Genomic DNA, 21,085 nt, shown 5'->3' with positions numbered 1-21,085 from the left:
TGTGTGTCTGTGTGAGAGAGAGGGATGGAGGTAGTCTCTCTGCGTGTTTGTCTGTGTGGGAGAGAGGGATGGAAGTAGTCTTTCTTTGTGTGTGTCAGTGTGGGAGAGATGGATGGAGGTAGTCTCTGTGTGTGTATGTGTGTGTGTCTGTGTGAGAGAGGGATGGAGGGAGTCTCTCTGTTGGCGAGATGAATGGAGGTACTTTCTCTCTGTGTGTGTGTCTGTGTGGGAGTAAGGGATGGATGTAGTCTCTGAGTGGACAGAAGATTGGATGTGGTGTCTCTGTATGGGAGAGTGTGATGGAGGTAGTCTGTGTGTGTGTGTCTGTCTGGGAGAGCGGGATGGATGTTATCTATGTTTGTGTGTGTGTCTGTGTGGGAGAGGGATTTAGATAGACTCCCTCCATCCCTCTCTCCCACAGAGAGACTGATGGAGGTAGTCTCTCTGTGTGTGTCTGAATGAGAGAGGGATGGAGGTCGTGTGTGTGTGTGTGTGTGTGTGTGTGTGTGTGTGTGTGTGTGAGAGAGGGATGGAGGTAGTCTCTCTTTCTTTGTGCCTGTGAGGGATGGAGGGAGTTTCTCTTTGTGTGTTTCTGCGGGGAGAGCGGGATGGTGGTAGTGTCTGTGTGAGACAGGGATGTCGGTAGTCTCTCTGTGTGTCTGTCTGTTTGAAAGAGAGGGATGGACGTCGTCTGTGTGTGTGTGTGTCTCTGTTGGAGAAAGGGATGGAGGTCATCTCTGTGAAAGAAATGGATCGAGGCAGTCTCTCTGTGTGTGTGGCTGTGTGAGAGGAAGGGATGGAGGAAGTCTCTGTGTCTGTGTGGGAGAGAGGGATGGAGGTAGCCTCTGTGTGTGTGTCTGTGTGAGAGAGTGGGATGGCGGTCGTCTCTCTGTATTTGTGTGTGTGGGACAGAGGGATGGAGGTAGTCTCTGTGTGTGTGTGTGTGAGCGAGGAATCGAGGTAGTCTCTCTGTATGTGTGTCTGTGCATGAGAGGGTGGCCTGGAGGTAGTCTTTGTGTGTATGTCTGTGTGAAAGAGAGGGATGGAGGTAGTGTCTGTGACGGAGAGCGGGATGATGGTAGTCTTTCTGTATGTGTCCGTGTGAGAGAGGGATGGAGGTAGTCTGTGTGTGTGTGTGTGTCTGTGTGGGAGACAGTGATAGAGGTCATCTCTGTTTGTGTGTGTGTCTGTGTGGGAGAGAGGGATGAAGGGGGTCTCTGTGTGTGTGAGTGTGACAGATGCAGGTCGTCTCTTTGTGTGTGTGTGTCTGTGAGAGACAGGGATGAAGGTAGTCTCTGTGTGTGTGCTACTGTGTGTCTGTGCGAGAGAGAGTGACGGAGGTAGTCTCTCGGTCTGTGTCTGTGTGAGAGAGAAGGATGGAGTTGCTCTCTCTGTGTCTGTGTAAGAGAGGGATGGAGGGAGTCTCTGTCTGTGTGTGTGTGTGTGTGTGTGTGTCTGTGTGTGTGTCTGTGTGTCTGTGTGGGAGAGAGGGATGGAGGTACCCTCTCTGTGTGTGTTTCTGTGTGAGAGAGAGGGATGGAGGTAGTCTGTGTGTGTGTCTGTGTCTGTGTCTGTGTGAGAGAGTGGGATGATGGTAGCCTCTCTGATTGTGTGTTTGTGTGGGAGAGAGGGATGGAGGAGATGTCTCTGTGTGTGCCTGTGCAGGCGGAAGCGATAGAAGTTGTCTCTCTGTGTCTGTGTCCATGTGAGAGAGAGCGATGGAGTTCGTCTCTCTGTGGTGCTTCTCGGAGAGAGAAGGATCGAGGTAGTTTCTGTGCGTGTGTTTCTGTGCGAGAGACGGATGGCGGTGGTGTCGTTTGGTGTGTCTGTGTCGGAGAAGGGGATCGAGGTAGTCTGTGTTTTTGTGTGTGTGCGCGTGCGTGTCTGTGTGAGAGAGACAGAGATGGAGGTAGTCTGTGTGTGCGAGTCTGCTTCTATGTCTGGGTGAGTGAGAGAGAGGTGCAGTTCGTCTCTTTTTGTGTGTGTGTCTATGTGAGAGAAAGAGATGATGGTCGTGTCTCTCTGTGAGATGGAGATGGTGGTCGTCTCTCTGTGTGTGTGCATGTGAGAGAGAGAGAGAGAGATGGAGGTCGTCTCTCTGCTTGTGTGTGTGTGTGTGTCTGGGTGAGAGAGACAGATGGAGATTGTCTACCTGTCTCTGTGTGTCTGTGTGTGCGTGAGAGAGAGAGATGGACGTCATCTGTGTGTGTGATAGAGAGAGATAATTGGAGGTAGTCGAGATGTGTGTGAGAGAGAGAGACAGACGTAGTCGCTGTGTGAGAGGGAGATTTTGATGTACAAATGTGCTTATCTCTCTGAAGTAAGCATTTTAGTATAACCAGCATGAAAAATTGAGTCATTTGGTGAGAATGACCATTTGGGTGTTCCAAAGTGCTTATCTCACTGAAATTCGCGTTTTACTCAAATCAGCTTCGAAAATTGAGTCATTTGGTGAAAGTCAGATTTTGATGTTCCAAAGTGCTTAAGTACCACAGCAGGTTGTTTTAACCGCACCTTTATAAAGCAGCCTACTCGACAGACTGGCAAAAATGATATACCTGAAATACTGGATGTTTACTGTATTCTCGTGATCTCTGCAATGTCTGAGTAGTCAGTTAAGGGTGCGAGTGAGAAGGCTCAGTTTTATTGAAGACAAAGTTGTATTATTGATTTTAAACTGTAAATAAAGTATAACCCTCGCATTACATTTCTATTGCTCAGTGTGTATTTTTACATTGATTATGTGGACATCTTGATCAACTGTCACACTCCTGGTCCCATAGGTGCCTGTTAATAATGAAAGGTTTGCTGTATTACAATAATCGTGGGGGACTTCAAAATGCAGGTGGACTGGGAAAATCAGGTTGGTTGCAGATCTCAATGAAAGAAATTCGTGGAATCGATACATGATGGTTTTTTGGCAACAGCCTTGAGGTGGAGCCCACTAGGGAACATACAATTCTGGATATGGTGATGGTGAAATAAGGCAGACTTAATTAGGGAGTTTAAGGTGAAGGAGCCATAGGACACAGTGACCATATTATGATAGAATTCACCCTGCAGTTTGAGAGGGAGAGTTCTGAAATCAGATGCAATAGTGTTACGATTCAGTAAAGATAACTCTAAAAGACATGAGGGAGGAGCTAGCCAGAGTTTATTGGAAGGGGAGCCTAGCAGGAAAGATGGTGGAGTGGCAATGGCAGGCACTTCTGGGGGTAATTTGGGAGCGACAGCAGAAATGCATTCCAAGGCAGAAGAAACACAATGAAAGGTCAGAAGTCGCATGACACCAGGTTATAGGCCAACAGGTTTATTTGAAATCACAAGCTTTCGAAGTGCTGCCCCTTCGTCAGGTGAAGTGTACGGGGAGGACGAGGCAACCATGGCTGACAAGGAAAGTAGGAACAGCATAAAAGCAGAGAATGTGGTGAAGAATAGTGGGAAGCCTTTTAAAAAGCAGTTGGGGATAATTAAAAAACAATAAAAGTGCAGAGAATGAAATTTGACAGGAAGCTAGCTTCAACTACAAAATAATTTTTTTGAGATATCTAAAAGGTAAGAGAAAGGCAAGAGTGGACATTGGCTGCTGGAAAATGAGGCTGGAGAAGTCATAATGGGGGAAAAAGGAAATGGCGGAGGAACTGAATAGGTACTTTGCATCAGTTTTCACTGTGGAAAACACCAGCTAAATTCCAGAACTTCAAGAGGGGCAGGAGGCAAAGGCAAGTGTAGTGGCAGTCACTAAGGAGAAGGTGCTGGGAAGCTGAAAGGTCTGAAAGCAGATAAATCATATGGCCGCATGGACTAAACTGCAGAGTTCTGAAAGAGATAGCTGAGGAGACTGTCGAGTCATTGGCTAAGGTAACGCCTCTGTTTCTGGCCTTCTGCCTCCCTCTTTCTTAAACAATCAGCCAGTTAGCGTGACTTGGTCGTTGGTAAGATTTTAGTGTCCATTTTTAAGGATGAGATTGTGGAGTACTTGGAAATGTATGGTAAATTTATAGTTGAGTCAGCATGGGTATCCACAGGGGGAAGTCATGACTGACAACTGTTAGAATTCTTTGACAAGATAACGAGTTAGACAAAGGAGAGCTAGTGGACATGATCTGTTTGGATTCCCAGAATGCCTTTGACAAGGTGCTGCACAGGGAAACGCCAAATATGATGAGAGCCCACGGTGTCGGGGGCAGGTATAGGTATGGGCATGGATAGAGGATTGTCTGACTGGCAGGCGGCAGAGAGTAGGGGTAAAGGTGTCTTTGTCAGGATGGCAGCCAGTGACTCATGGACTTTGCAGGGGTTCACGTTCGGACCACAACTACTCACGTGATACATTAATGATTTGGACGAATGAACGGAGGGCATTGTTACTAAATTTGCAGATTATACAAAAGATAGGTGCAGGGACAGATAGTGTTCAGGAAGCAGGGAGTCCGCAGAAGGACTTGGACAGGCAAGGCAAGTGAGCATAGAAGTGGCAGATGAAATACAATGTGGGTAAGTGTGCGGATCTTCAATTTGACAGGAAGAATAGAGGCGTAGACTATTTTGTAAACAGTGAAAAACCTGCTGAAATCTGAAACACAAAGGGACTCGGAAATTTGCGTTCAGGATTCTCTTAAGGTGAATATGCAGTTTCAGTTGGCAGTCAGGAAGGCAAATGCAATATTAGCATTTATTTCATGAAGTCTAGAATACAAGAGCAGAGGTATATTGCTGAGGCTGTTTCAGGCTCTGGTCAGACCATAGAATATTGTGAGCAGTTGTCGGCTCCGTATTTAAGGAAGAATGTGCTGGTGTTGAAGGGGGTCCAGAGCAGGTTTCCAAGAATAATCCTGGGGATGAAGGACTTGTCATATGAAGAGATTTTTGTGGTCTCTGTTTCTACACTCAATGGAATTTCGAAGGATAATTGGGATCTTATTGAAACTTACAAAATGCTAGGAGGCCTAGATAGAGTGGACACAGCAAAGATGTTTCCACGAAGAGAAAACACTAGGATCTGAGAGCCCAGCCTCCGAGTGAAGGGACGACCCTGAGAACTGAGACAAGGAGGCATTTCTTCAGCCAGAGGTTGGTGAATCAGTGGAACTCATTGCCACAGAGGTCTGTGCTGGCCAAGTCATTGAGTTTATTTAAGACAGATACACGTAGGTTCTCAATTGATAAGGAGATCAGTCGATGCAGGGAGAAAACAGGAAAATGGGATTGAGAAACATATCAGCCACGATAGAATGGTGGAGCAGACTCGATGGGCCGAATGGCTTAATTCTGCTCCTATGTCTTATGGTCTCAAACTCTTGATGAGTATTTTCTTATTCAAATGATTTTGAGTGATGCAAATCCATTCCGGTTTGTGTTGATGCCAAGTGAAGACTACCTACAGTCTCAAATAGCAGCAATGGAAAGGTTTGAAATTAGGAGGATTTTAGAAAGCTTAGTGGCAGAAAAGAATGAATGAAAAGAGAATATGTCACAAGGAGAAATCTTGTTGCTGATTGATCATTGCCACCTTTCTAGTCCAACTAACAATGATTTAGAAAGTGTCATGGGCTGGTGAACTGATGCACAGAACCTATTTTGCAGGCCTGATAATCTGCATTGTTAGAAATACTTAAAATATTAATATTCAGCACTAATTCTAGTTACTTAAATTTGAAACAAGTTGCTTGAAACCATTTTCTGGATTGAAACCCATAGAATAGTTAATACCCTTGTGTGGAATCTGGTTAATATTTCTCAGTCCAGAAAGAAACTGGACAAGACCCTCCTTATGTAATAAATTATGAATGGCATGAGTATGTTCAACTCTTAGCAGTAACTGACAGGCTTGACCTCTCTGGATGATCCTTCATGATTTTCGTATCAATAGTCTGACTTCTTAACATGTTCATGTAATATGTTTAGCTGTGCAGTAAATTTGCCTGCCAACAATTCAAACTGTTGAAAAAAATTTTGTTCAATCAATTTAATTGAATTGATAAGTCTTAATTAATTTTAATTCCTTGTCATACGTTATGAAAAATGTCAGTTATCTGGGTTAATTTTGTGTTTTTCCTTCAGAAGCTATATCCTTTGTATAGAACTGTTGATCTCGTCATAGTTTCTCATGAAAAGATAGTAATTTTCTGCGTCGAGTTCAAGCTTTAAAAATCTGTTATTCCTCTTAAATACAGTTTAGATTTTCTCTGTGCTGATCTGCTATATGGAATTAGGAGCATGATGTCCTTGGAAAAAATTATATGGAAAAAGTGAAGTTGCACAAAATAATAAATCAGAACAAATCCATGAATTAAATATTGATTTCTGCATATATTAAAGCTTTATGCGAAGAAAAATTTGTTGTCTATCAAAATCTTTTGAGTTAAATGAAAATTTTGGTTATGAATCCACTTACATGACTTGCTGCCGCGGAAAGGCTGCCATCAAAAACCGGTCGCACACCGGTAATGATCTGCTACAACCTCTTCCGTCAGGCAGAAGGTACAGAAGCTTGAACACACACACCAGCAGGTTCAGGAGCAGGTTCTTCCCGGCCATTGTCAGACTCATGAATGGACTCGGTGTCGAAGTCTTTTCGTCCTGTACATTCTTTGCTTACAATGATCTGCCTGTTCTGCCCGTAAACAAAGCTTTTCACTGTATTTTACTCTATTTTCACTGTATCACATGTGACAATTAATCTATCAATCGAAACTCGTATGATCGATGTGAATGCTGCCACTGAGTGCATTTTTTTGTGTCTTTAGTACACACTTATTAGTTGATTGCTGCCTTGTTTCTGAGAAGTTTTGAATCCATTATGCTTAATGATATTTCATTAGTTCTGAATTCGTTCTTTAACAGCTCACCTTTCTCGTTTGTCACTTTAAAGATGCTGCTTCGAAGACTGAAGTTTGTCCATGCTTCTTTTTAAAATGGTTTTTCTGTTTTTGATCTTTTTAATACGACTCATTTTGACAGACCCTCTTTAAACAATAATCCTCATGAAACCACAAACAAAACTCCAATAAGAGGTGGCTCCCCTACCCACTGTGCTTAGTTTCCATTAACAATTAGGGCAATATTTGAATGACTGTATCAGTTTTCTACTTTCCAAGAGTAGCGTGTAATCATAGATCATAGAATCCCTACAGTGCGGAATCAGGCCCTTCGGCCCAACAAGTCCACACTGACTCTCAGAACATCCCACCCAGACCCATCCCCCTAATCTTCACCTCCCTGAACACTCTGGGCAATTTAGCACAGCCAATCCACTTAGCCCGCACGTACTTGAACTGTGGGAGGAAACCGGAGCACCCAGAGGAAACCCACACAGACACGGCGAGAATGTGCAAACTCTACACAGACAATCACCCAAGGTTGGAGTTCAACCCGGGTTCCTGGCGCTGCAAGGTAACAGTGTTAAGCACTGAGGTACCATGCCACCCCATTTTGCAATTATTGCTTTCATGCACAATTATGAATGCATTTGTTAGAGATCATTTTCAGATGTTGTGAAGTACAAAATGGAGTCCAGAAAACTACACTGTATGTCATTTTCCTGACAGCTCAAGCATGCAAACAACCCTAAATTATAGCATAGCAATTTTGGATCTAGCAATTTCACAAATGTGCTACTCAGGTTCTCAGAGACTCAAATCAATTCAAACATTTTGGTACAAAGACAAAGTTGCTGGAAAAGCGAGCAGGTCTGGCAGCATCTGTGATGGGAAAAACAGAGTTAACATTTTGCGTCCGGTGACCCTTCCTCAGAAAACATTTTGGTATGTGTTTAAACTTGGATTGCAGCAAGTGGACTTCCAGTCAAACCTTCAATTTTGCCTCTGTTTTGATTACTAATATTGTGACGAGAAGCAACTGAGAAACAAACGGATAACACTATCAGGGACAGATCTGGAACCAATCAATCTGTCTGTGGACTAATGGGAGTACCAGCATTACCCAGATTCAGTAATTCATTGGTAAAATGTTGGCAAAATTGGGTTTGAAGGTCTTGATCCATAGAACAATTCTATACCGTAGCTAATTCAAAATAATTGGTAAGTAGTTCTTGAGCCAACCACCATTGTGTTTGAACTGCAAGTATTCATATTGGGTTTAATTTAGCAATTCTTCTTTTGCAGGGGACAAAATGTACTTCAGAATGTTTATCCCCCAGTCAAAATTATCTTGGCATTAGCAACCTTTCCCAAAGCTGCTCTTGTCATTTAGTTGTGCTGTAGTTCTGTTATTGCTGATACCCATTACAATTATCCTACAGCCCTCCAGTATAAAGCATCAAGTGTTCATTCAACGAGTGCCATCGAGGTTTGAGTTATCAATAACACATCTCACCATCTTAGAACTGCCATTTCCATGTGACCCTATTGAAGAAAATGACTGAACACTACTTAGTCCTCATTCCTTGGTTAAATAACAATTTTGACATTGCTTTCATCTCAGCAGATTGTTCCTAATTTGTTTTGCTCAGCTCCATCTCTCTGAAATGGAACACAGATTAAAAATTAAGGTTTGTGAACATACCTAAAGATTATGTTCGGGTATTGAGTCAAAAAACAAAAGTAATTGATTTTGTATGGCCCTTTGTCACATCCTCAGGGCATCAAGTTGGTTTACAGTCAATAAGTAAAACCAGTTTTACAGTAAGCTTGTTCACCACTTTATGAAATATGTTTTATTTACTGTCAAGTTGCACACTTTTCAAAATAAATTGTCTTATTGGCAGTTGAAAAAAATGCATGATCCAATCATTTAGCAATGTAAGTAACAAAGGAATATTGTGATTTAGTGCAGAAAACCATCTAAATTATCAGTAACTTTGAATTAAGAGGTGCACGCTAAAGCTGCCATATAAGTGCACGTAAGGCCGTCTGCTGGACATTACAGCTTCACTGTGCTCTGTCATTAAGCCGTGCTGTTGACAAACATGCGAGCCAGATCACAGGTAAATATCTTCCCTTCCAAACTGAGGTTTATAGTTTAGCATCTTAGAATATATTAGAAATGATTGAATGATGAAGCAAGATCTACGACCTGCCTTTGCCTGGATCCATATTATTGTCTTTGATACTAAAATAATTGTAAAGATTGCCAAACTGTTTGGATTCCTGGTCATGAATGTGCCATTTGAAGTCGACATTGCAATGTTTGAAGTTTTCGAAGCTATAGAACATAGAACATAGAACAGTACAGCACAGTACAGGCCATTTGGCCCACGATGTTGTGCCGGAATTTTACCTGAATGCTCAGGTCTATCTAACCTCCACCCCTACCTTATACTATCATCCATATGCCTATCTAATAGCCGCTTAAATGCCCCTAATGAGGCTGACTCCACTACCCTCTCTGGCAATGCATTCCACGCCCCAATCACTCTGACATCTCCCCGATATCTCCCTCCACTCACTTTAAAACTATGCTCCCTCGTAATAGCTACCTCCATCCGAGGAAAAAGTCTCTGGCTGTCTACTTTATCTATACCTCTGATCGTTTTGTACACGTCTATCACGTCACCTCTCATCCTTCGTCATTCTAATGAGAAAAGCCCTAGCGCTCTCAACCTTTCCTCATAAGACCTTCCCTCCATTCCAGGCAACATCCTGGTAAATCTCCTCTGCACCTTGTCCAACGCTTCCACATCTTTCCTGTAATGAGGCGACCAGAACTGGACACAATACTCCAGATGTGGCTGAACCAGGCTTTTGTACAGCTGGAGCATAACTTCACGGCTCTTGAATTCAATCCTTCTATTAATGAAAACTAACACACCATACGCCTTCTTAACAACTCTATCCATCTGCGTGGCAGCTTTCAGGGAACTGTGGACATAAACCCCAAGATCTTGCTGCTCCTCCACACTGCCAAGAATCTTTCCGTTAACCTTGTACTCTGATTTCAAGTTGTTCCTTCCAAAATGTATCACCTCACACTTGTCATTGAGGACGTCTCCTATCTGTTTAGGCTCTGTGCACAAATTCCGTTTACAATCCTTGATTGGCCCTACCCTTTCTCTGGTCATTCTCTTATTCCTCATGTATGTGTAAAAAGCCTTGGAGTTTTCCTTGATCCTATCTGCCAAGGTTTTCTCATGCCCCCTTATAGCTCTCCTAAGACCTTTCTTCAGCTCCTTCCTGGATAACTTGTATCCCTCGAGAGCCTTTTCCGTTCCTTCTTTCCTAAACCATACATAAGCATCCTTCTTCCTCTTAACCAGTCGTTTGAAATCTCTTGAGAACCAAGGCTCCCTCACTTGACTGCATCTTCCCTGCCTGCTAGGGACAAACATATCGAGCACACGCAGTATGCATTCCTTAAACAATCTCCACATTTCCGTAGTGCTGTTCCCATTTTATGTTACCCAGTTCTTGCCTAACAGAATTGTAATTACCCTTCCCCCAATTATAAACCTTACCCTGCTGTATGTACCTGTCCTTTTCCATGATTATTGTAAAAGTAACAGAATTATGATCGCTCCCGCCAAAATGCTCTCCTACCAACAGGTCTAACACTTGGCCCGGTTCATTGCCAAGCACCAAATCCAAAATGGCCTCTCCTCGTGTTGGTCTCTCTACATACTGTGTCAGGAATCCTTCCTGAATGCACTGGACAAAATCTGCTTCATCTAAACTATTACAACTAAAATGTTTCCAATCAATATTTGGCAAGTTGAAGTCACCCATGACTACAACCTTTCCAGTATCTGCCTCCCAATCCGCTCCTCCACATCTCTGCAACTATTAGCGGGTCTGTAAAAAACCCCCAACAAAGTGACTGCTCCTTTCTTGTTCCGGACCTCAACCCAAACTGACTCTGTAGACATATCATTCTCGAACTGCCTTTCAGTAGCTGCTATACTAGCCCTGACTAGCAATGCCACTCCCCCACCTCTTTTTTCACCCTCCCTATTTTTTTTAAAGCATCTAAACCCTGGAACTTCCAACAACCATTCCTGTCCCTGAGTTACCCAAGTTTCTGTAATGGCCACGACATCGTAGTTCCAAGTACTGACCCATGCTCTAAGTTCATCCTATGCTATGTTAAGCTGTGTTAAGCTATATCTTGCTAAGGTCAAAGCACAAGTAGGACTCCAGTGAACCCAATTAATCTACTAATTTATTAAATGCTGCGTATTTTCAACTACGTTTTGAAACTGAAATGGTGTTATGACGAGGTGTGGAGAGGGAATCGCTTCCCTCTTTTTAAACCCCCTTTCAGTGAATTTCAGATATCTTTTTTTTTCCCTGTTATCACTCCACTCCAGTGAAAAAGTTAGTTTGTTCAAAAATTAAGGAGTCACTTATCAAGCATTGCTTGAATGAAAGAAGGAAGAATTTAATGGCAGAATTGAATCTTCAGCAGTAGTAAAAACTGTAGATCTGACTTCTGTGAATATCATTGCTGTTTTTTTTTCCAGAGATGATGAGAGAAACAGGCAGGGTTGGAGAATTCCAGCTCGTTCTTCGACCCATTCAATTTTTCTTCTCTCAAAAGCAGCAGTTAAAATATAGTTCATTAATGCACGAGAGTACTTGCCAGCCAACAACAGTGGAAGGAATGCCGTTCAGTATGTACCGATAGTTGGTATGTGACCTCACAGGATTTGTCTATGAGGTGTGGTCTTCTGGACCAGTGACTCATCAGAAAAAGAGTAGCTAAAAAGTAAAAGCTTGAAAATTCTTCTGAGGTGGTGTCCAATTCCGCTGATCATGTTTTTAAATTGCAGCAGACCTCCTTTACCAATTGTACTTTCTCTTGCTAAAATAGATCATTAGCTACTTGAATGCCACACAAATTTAGACAATTTTCATTCACTTAACTGGCCTTAAAGTGTGTTTGTTCCAGATAGGCCGATGACAAAATACTTGTAAAGTATGTAACACTGCTTGAAAGAAGGATGATTATTTTTAGAAGACCTGTCATTATGGTGAGAGATGCAGATAAAATCAGTCTGGATTAGAGTCAGTGACTGATCCAGCTGCTTTGTTACTTATTTTCTAGAATAAAGAGGTTAGGCTGCTTGGTAGTAATATTCACTGGAAACTCTCCTACCCGTATGGATCATTATTGAAAAAATCAGTCTTTTATAAACACTGTTGGCACAGGCGTTGAAATGTGAATCAAATGAGGATGCATCTTATCGCAAAGAACTGGACATCACTAAAATTTTGTATTGATCCACCTTGCACTTTGTCCCCACATTTACTTGAGACAAACTCTCTGGCTGAAGTCTTAGATTCCTGAATTGGAGCTCTTATGTTCTATCATGTACGTTGTTCAATAATTACAGCGTTCACATTTTGTAATGCCTGATATTTCAAAACCTGGAGCATTGTACTGTCTCCACTTTGGTTACCATTTGCTTCTGGCATTCTTTTTTTGAGGGTAAAATTGGCTGGAGAGGCAGTGGTGGTTTAGGAACGTTCCCTTTGATTCCAACTGAAAAATACTCTTGTTGATTTCGGCTGTGAAATTTTTTGATTGTTTGCCCTGTTTTCCTGACAAACTCCATTGCAGAGGAAATTTTGTTAACTTCCTGTGAAGCACCTTGGGATTTCTTAGCACATTAAAGACACTACATTAATACAAATTGTTGTTAAAAAGAAACTCATTAACGCTAAATGTTATGATTTTAATTATCACAAACTTGTGAACACTTTGTTGAACTTTGTTTGTGTCGTTGGTTACGTTTATAATAGTTTAGTTTTGGAGGTGAGTTCCTATTTCCAGTCCTAAAGGAAACGTTTCCAAATACTTCACATGCATATTCAGAGATGGAATTTGTTTCAAAACATAATTATTAAGAATACAATGTTGAAATGCACATTAGTCGCATCCTAGAATCACTCAATTATATTTATATTGTGTTTCTTGCTTGATGTTCAAAATTACAACGCAGTATTGTAGTTTTACGGACGACTGAGATACAGTGCGCGGAATTTCTGAAACTGATGTAATGCCTCCAGAAGCTTTAAAGTAATGCCAAGGTTGATTTAGTTTTTTAGCTGTCTCCATGTATTTTTAACTTGATAAAGTACATTGATGTTCATTCTTGTTTATTTTTATCTGCCTATTCTGTTCAGGTCTCAACAGTTGGTGTATTTGGATTTGCTGCAAATGCTGAATCTGTGACCAAGTTCTTTTCAAAAGGCTGTGCTCTGGCTGTAAGTGTTTGAAATAGATTTTTTAAAATAGCACTCGGAAACATGTTTGCAATTGTGCAGAATTTTATAGGATGCGCAAAAATCGATTTACTGACATAAACGGGGATTGTGTAGAAAAGTGATCAGTGCAGCTGAAAACTTCTCGGCTTGTACTTCTGACTCGTTTGAAGTATTTTTGAAACTGAGCTAAGTAGTGTAACAAAACACCTTTAAAGCAGAAAATTCCACTGAATTCTGCCCAAGCTTATTTAACTTCGTAAATTTGAAAGGCGAGTGAATTTATGAACTTTATCGTAATGCAACAAAACAAACGTTGCTGGAACAGCCCAGCACGTCTGGCAGCATCTGTGAAGGAAAAGAAGAGTTAACATTTCGGGACTGGTGACCCTTCCTCCGAAAACATTTTTTCCTTGACGGTTGCTTTTCCAGCATTTTTGGTTTTGTTCCTGATTTACAGCGTCCTTAGTTCTTTGCGTTTTTATTGTAATGCAGATTGAGTAGTATCGAGTACCAGTGAGTAATTAGCATGTTTGTGCATCAGTAAAAGCAGAACCATTTGTAATGACCCCAGTGGTTGAATAACCTACTGACTTTGTTAAGGCTGTCTTGATAACAAGTTCCATCATCTACAGAGCTTCATCCCAGCAGGAATCATGGGTGGGGGTAAAATTGGAGGGAGGAAAAGAAGGTCACTGCATTAATTGTTGGATAAACATAGTACTGCCAGTCAACCTCTGCCTTTGAGAAAAAAAATCTCTTGATTTCTTGCGATTCCACTACATTGGTGATTCAGCTCTCGAACGTCTTTATTACAATCAATTCAGGTAAAATTCATATCCTGTTTTTAAAAGACATATAGAGTGATGCTCTAACTGAGGGTGCCGAGGATCAGAGATCACCTAACACAGACTTGTGTAAAGCAGAATAATCTCACTTTCAACCTAGCAAAAACGAGCCTACTATTTTAGTCATGAGATGGCAGGCTTCCAGTTAGTTCCTTCATGGGAAGTTCAAGGATAGACTCTTCAGCACAGTTAGAAAGAAGGAATGTGCATTGATGTACTACCTTTATTGCATCTCTCAGTAAAGTTGGAAAATATTTAGATATTAGGAATTGGTTCAAAAATGAGGTCACTGTTATCCAGTTAAATGTGCACTGAACTAACCTTCATTGCTCAGTCCTTTGAGTAGAGGAGTTGGGAAGTCATGTGGAGGTTGTACAGGACATTGGTGAGGCCTCTTCTGGAATACTGGGTCCAGTTCTGGTCACCCAATTATAGGAAGGATGTTATTAAGCTGAAGAGGGTTCAGAAAAGATTTACCAGGATGTTGCCAGGTATGGAACGTTTGAGTTATAAAGAAGGGGTGGATAGGACCTTTTTCACTGGAGCCGAGCAGGTTGAGACCCAACCTAATGGAAGTTTATAAAGTAATGAGGGATATAGATAGAGTGAATGGTAGTTGTCATTTCCTTCAGGTGGGGGATTTCAAGACTAGGGGACACATTTTTAAGATGAGAGGAGAGATATTTAAAAAGGACATGAGAGGCATTTTTATTTACATAAATGGTGGTTTGTGTGTGGAATGAACTCTCTGTGGAAGTGGTGCATGTGGGCACGACTACAACGTTGAAAAAACATTTGGATAGGTATGTGAATAGGAAAGTTTTGGAGGTGGATATGGGCCAGGAGCAGGCAGGTGGGACTAGTTTAGTTTGGGATTATGTTCGGCATTGACTGATCGCATCGAGAGATCTGTTTCCGTGCTGTATGACTCCAAATAGCAATGAGGTGTGTAGTTCATCGAGTTTTGGTAGTGTTGATTTGAGGGAAGAACGATGGCCAGGATAGAACTCCCTGCTACTCTTTGCACATATCCATCAGATCTTCAATGTACACCTGAGGCAGCCAGGCTCTTGTTTAAACATGTCCTGTGAAGGATGACATCTTTCGCAATGCAAGATGCCTTCAAAATTTTAGCTTGATCCGCATGTTGCAGCGTTGAAACGAGGTATTAATCAATGGCTTGCCAACTGAATTAAGGATGCTGTCAAACTGACTGATGACAGGTGACAACATAACACTGCTCATCTGTTCTCAAATCTAAGTATGATTTAAACTGTACAACATTCATTGAATTTAATAGAATAATTTCCTCCAGACCTATTGAATGACAGTGGGATCAAAGCTACCTGATCATGTCTAGGTGGTGAGTATAATTTGGCAAAGGTCTGTTTTTTATTAACAAATATGATGATAAGAGCATCAGATATGGGAGCAGAGTTAGGCCTTTCAGCCCATCGAGTCTGCTCCAGCATTTGATCGTGGTTGATATGTTTTGGAACTCCATTCTCCTGTTTTCTCAATTCCAATCTCCTGTCTTCTCCTCATAACCTTTTGATTCCCTTGCTAATCAGTCTGTGGTAAGCATCAGTGAAGTTCAATTACAGTATAAATGCAGTATTGGATGGAGTGCAGTGTAGGCATGCACAGTTTGCAAGGGAATATGAGAAAAAAAACAAGTCCTTTATTTGGCAAAGTTGTTTGTCACAGATGAAGCTGAATGGAGGTGATGTAGTTATCAGTATAGAAGAAGGGAAAAGTAAATTGTCTCTTGGTTTCAACCAGATCAAACCTGGATGACTTCCACCTTGACTATACTTGGACTCGGGCGAAAATGCCGACTTTCAACTGGCAAGCTCTGTCATTGTGATAGACAGCAGTTCTTCTCCTTTTGTTCTTCTTTCTGCTGGCTTTCAGCTAAATGGACAGGTACATATTTGGAATGTACTGTTTTGGGAACATAATTTTGTAATCTGCTTCTCTTTGTCATTTCTTCCCCAGCCGTTGGTAATGTTTTGGGGTTGTTGGAGTGGCTGGATTTTTCTTGGAATTGAGCATTAAATTCAGAAGACTGAGGCCCAGGTTTACTGTCTACCGTTCACGGAGGCCAAGCCGTGAGAGGACAGAGGAAGAAACTTGGTGAATCGCGACAGCAGACAAAGAGAAAGATGGTGATCGGGACAAGGAGAGAGAGAGAATGGATAAAGGAGAGAATGAGCATTCCAGGCCACGTCGAAGCTGTACTTTGGAAGGATGTGCTAACAATTACGCAGAAAGTGACCACATCGTAGATGAAGAAAACGACAAAGACAGTACTACCAATGAGGATGCTGGGAAGCAGTCAAAAATAAAGAAACCACCAAACAAGATATCGCTTTGTGAGGGAGCAGAGACCAGTGACATAACTTCATTTGTGACAGAGGACGATGTTGTCTACAGGCCTGGAGCCAAGTAATACTTCATGATTGATTTTCTGGAGATTTTAAAAATACAGTAATGGATGTCAACATGACAAGGAAACAGACTTATCAAGGGGTACAGATGACATCAGCAACTGCAAGTATAATTTAAGCCATGTTTATCGGTCATTTAAACTCCAATTTCAGGTTATGGCCTTGAGTAATAAGGTATTGTAATGATGTCATCTTTGTGTAGTTAATGTGTAATGATGATCTCCCTCAAAGTTGACTCAGTTATTTGTCACTTATTGAAATATTTTCTAGTTTGAGTCTGGGAAAATATTGCACTGTAGAATACATAGATGATAACTCAATATTGAAATGTCCAGTTAAACGTAAAATAGAATGCAGTCAATTATCGTTTACCATTCTCACCAGAATACCAGAAAATATCACTACCTCACCATATATTCTGCTAGCATGCTGAAGAATTTTGGGCAGCAGCCAGATTTGGAGTTGGAGACTTTTTATTTGGCATGTTAATTTTTAAGAGACAAATAAACTGCAGATGCTGGAAACCAAGGTAGGACCTCCGACTCCTCACTTTCTACTCCACCAGCATCTGCATCCAACGTGTCAGCCTCAAACACTTGCGCCAGCTCCAATTATACCCCATCACCTGGAAAATCTTCTACTCCCCGCCCTTGTCTGCCTTCCACAAGGACCATTCTCTTTGCCACTCCTTAGTTTGCACGACACTGCCCACCAACCACTCCAACCACATCCCCCTTTCCCTCAGCACCTTCCCCTGTAACTGTAACAGATGCAACACCTGCCCACACAGCACCTCCCTCACCTCTGTCTAGGACCCTAAACAGTCCTTCCAGGTGAAAGAGAGCTTCACCTGCATCTCCTTCAACCTATTCTATTGGCTCTGGTGCTCCCGATGTGGTCTTCTGTACAGGGGTGAGACCACATGTCGATTAGGTGACCTTCTCGCTGAGTATTTTCGCCTGGCCTGTAATGGCCAGCCTAATCTCCTGGTCACTGGCCACTTCAACCCTCCCTCCCTCCCTGCCCCACATATCTGTCCTCTGCCTGTTCCAGTGTTGAAGCAATTCAGACCACCTAATCTTTCACCTGGACACCCTACAGCCGGTGGAATCAACATTGAGTTCTCTAATTTCAAACAACCTTCCCACCCATCCCCTTGCTCCCTTTCCAGCTCCATCTCCTCCCCTCCATTCCACCTACTGACTGGTAGTTGGAAGGGACAACCGGATTAATCCCTCCCATTGACCAACCAGGTCATACCTACTATTGGTGTCCACCTATCGCCAGCACTCTGTTACCATTTCTCCCCCACACAACCGCCGGCCCCCACACCCCCATCTGCAGCTCACCCTACCCCCACATCCAACCCTGAAGAAGGGTAATTCCCGAAACGGTGACTTCTCCTTTCCTCCAGATGCTGCCTGGCTTGCTGTGTTCTTGCAGCCTGCTGTCTGTCATGTTAATTTCTAATCCTGAATGATAAAGAGAATTACATTGTGGAAACTGGAAATTCTTCCCACAACAATGTGACCCACTGCATTCATGAACATTTCTCTAACCCCCACCAAAAAAACTGTGCTTATTGAATTTATTGTGGAGCCACATTTTGCCTTTGAAAGTTGATAGTTTGATTTAAAATTTATTATAGTGAATTTGGTGACCATTTGGATACTGTATTAATGCTGCCCAATGGCCACCAGTGTTGATGTTAGAAATTGTGAAACTAATACAGTTTAACATAGCTCCATGCTTCTCTCTCTCATGTCTCCTCTTTGTGGTAAATATCACCTTCTGCTGAGCGGTGGATTCATGTCAAGGGGAGTAATTGGTCAAAATTATTCAATTGCTTTGTTTTTCTCATTTTGCCCATTTTTGTCCTTTGCTTAGACAGCTTCCTCATGATAGCAAATAGAAAGCAGAAATCCTTGAGTATCTTAATTAAGTCCCCATTCTTAAAAAGTGAACTTAGGCCATCAGCTGCTGATTTTCTGTGGGGAAACATCAAAGCTGAGCACGATTTATTCATTCCCCAGTGACCACATGCCTGTTCCTTCCGCAAGGATCACGAGCTTCGGGGGTTGTTGTGGCATAGCGTTGGTGTTCTTGCTTCTGAGCCAGGAGGGCCTGAGTTCAAGTCTTAGCTACTCCAAAATTTGTGTCTGAACAGGCTGAGTAAACAAAGAGACACTGGCTTAGTGATCAGCATTGAAGACATGGGTTGATTTAGTTCAGGGACACAAATGCTATCTCTCAGTCAAGGTCAGGGTTTTATGCTATGCAATTAATTTTTGGAAAACATTTTTAGTCACGTTAAGTATAGCTTCTGGACAAGAACAGCTTTGTTAATTTGCTGTTTTTAATTTGTTTCACTGGAACAGATGTATTCCGACTAGAAGCTGCAGTCTCTTTGATATGAGCTGTGATTTCTAATCTGTAATTTTGACACAATATGTACATAATATTGAAATTAATTGAGTTACAGTTTGAAAGCTATCGCAGTACACTGCAAATTAAGTTTTGAAAAACCCTTATTTTCAGATTTTCATTTTCTACAACTGCTTTTATCTCTTTCGATGTTTTAACATGGAAAATCCTCTAGTTAACAGAAAAGCTAACTGCTTTGCAAGTGGTACAATGGTTTAACTAAGTTGTTTGTTGTACTACAGCAGCAAAATATTGTAATGCTGTCTCTGTGTAACATGGTGATGTGTTGAAATGCTGGCAAAGCATCATCTTTGCCAACTTTATTTTTTGAAGGGAAATGAGGGTGACTGCCTTTGATGTCAAGGTAGCATTTGACTGAATATGGCAAAAGGAAGCCCGAGCAAAACTGGTGTATATAGGAATCGGGGAAAAACATCTGTGGCAAGCCATCTTCAATGATCTGTGCATATGTGTATACATACCCAGGTCCTTCTGTTCCTTTCTAGAGTTATACCTCTTTTGTATTGTCTTTTCTGACCAAAGTGCATTACCTTGCACGTTGAACCTGATCTGCCAGTTATCTACCCAGTTGACCAGATGTCACCATCCTCTCAATTTACAGTTGTTCCAAATTTAGCCTCATATGCAAACTTTGAAGTTGTCCCCTGGTCACAAAATATTTTTCAGGAGAAACAAGGGCCCCTATACCTCCCACCACGAAACTCCAATACGAAACTTCCTGCAGCCTGAAAAATATCCATTAACCATTATCCACTACTCTTTTTTTTCTACCACTCAGCCAACTTTGTATCCGTGTTGCCACTGTTCCCTTCACACCATGTCCGATAACTTCTCTCATGTCTGACATCGATCAAACGTCTTCTCGAGATCCACGTGTACCTTGTCAATGGCGTTACCCTTGTCCGGCCCTGCAAACATTTTAACTCCATCGATATTCCTAGTTCCATATATAACAGAATGGTTGTCCTGTTATCCCCATAGCTTGTGTCTGTTCTCCATTTTCCTGACGTGCCTACATGGATACTTGCTATTCCAGAGGGTAGCTTGGAATAAAACTGAGCATGAGAACCCGACGATCCATTCATATGCTGTTAATGGGCTTACTTATACTTATATGCTCATGGAAAAGCAAGACTAAAACCGTAATGTTTTAATGTTGTGCCTGTTGTGATGTTTTCAATATTTCAAGTAAAAATGTCTGACACCGTTGCTTCACTTTGGTGTTACACAGTTTTGAAAATGATTTCTTCAAATCAAATCCACATTTGGAAAGATACAATCAATATTCAATCATTCTTAATACTGCTAGTCGCAGTAAATGGACAAAACAGAAATGTCTCAATTCCTCCATTACAAGTTGGTGAAATTACACCGCCAACTGAACAGATATCACTGAACCTTTGATTAATCCTACACATCACTGCCACCTGGCAGAACGCGCAGGTCTTTTCAAAGGCTCTTTATTATAGGCACTGTTGTGATAAAAACAAAGTCTTCTCATTGCCTTTTATGTAATTTGTGGAAGCTTATGGACTGAAAGGGTGGTTGTGTACTTGTACTTCTCTCCAGTCTATGCCTCCCTGCTGTAATGTTACTAGGGTATTGAGGTTGGTTGGCTCGCCGAGCTGGTTTGTTGTTCCGCAGACGTTTCGCTACCGTGCTTGGTAACATCCTCCGTGCAGCCTCTGATGAAGCGATGGTGTGTTTTCCCGCCTGGTTCAACACCCACAACATGAGCGACAGATCTACTCCAAAACCTTAGTTACTAGGGTATCCTAAGTTTAATGAGTGAGGAAACTCCTACAAGTGACAATGGTCAATTATGATCCACAGGAATGCTTCTACAAAATCCGCATGCCAAGCGTACCCTTCATGTACTAGGGAAGCGTAGGTGATTGATACTAACATTTTCAGCATCTAAGTGGATAAATTAGACATCACAGTCTGTTTCTGTGCTGTACATCTCTATGACCCTCCCTGATAAAGCTATCTAACTGTGGCTACAATATTCATGACAATACTTTGATGTTTGATTCTCAATGAGATATGTGACATTATTCCCCTCAGAATGCCACACTTATTGAGCTCCACTGTTAGTTGAGCCTAGTTCCAAAAATTAGCTTCCATGTCCCCACTTCCACCCAGCCTTAACGTGCATCACGTTTTGGAAAATATCTGTAGC

General features: G+C 41.9%; 1 long non-coding RNA gene across 1 annotated transcript in view; it reads left to right on the top strand.

Annotated features, from left to right (window-relative positions):
* Positions 1-18,205, top strand: part of LOC125485405 — a 23,014-nt gene extending 4,809 nt beyond the window's left edge. Inside the window, exons 2-3 of the long non-coding RNA XR_007264140.1 lie at positions 13,083-13,163; positions 16,007-18,205. This is a non-coding gene — a long non-coding RNA (uncharacterized LOC125485405). The remainder of the gene's footprint in view (positions 1-13,082; positions 13,164-16,006) is intronic.
* The last annotated feature ends 2,880 nt before the right edge of the window (positions 18,206-21,085 follow it).

This window comes from Rhincodon typus, chromosome 18 (genome assembly GCF_021869965.1).
Source record: "Rhincodon typus isolate 14 chromosome 18, sRhiTyp1.1, whole genome shotgun sequence".
NCBI lineage: Eukaryota > Metazoa > Chordata > Chondrichthyes > Orectolobiformes > Rhincodontidae > Rhincodon > Rhincodon typus.
Note: the sequence above shows the minus strand (reverse complement) of the source record. Positions and strands in the feature narration are given on the sequence as shown.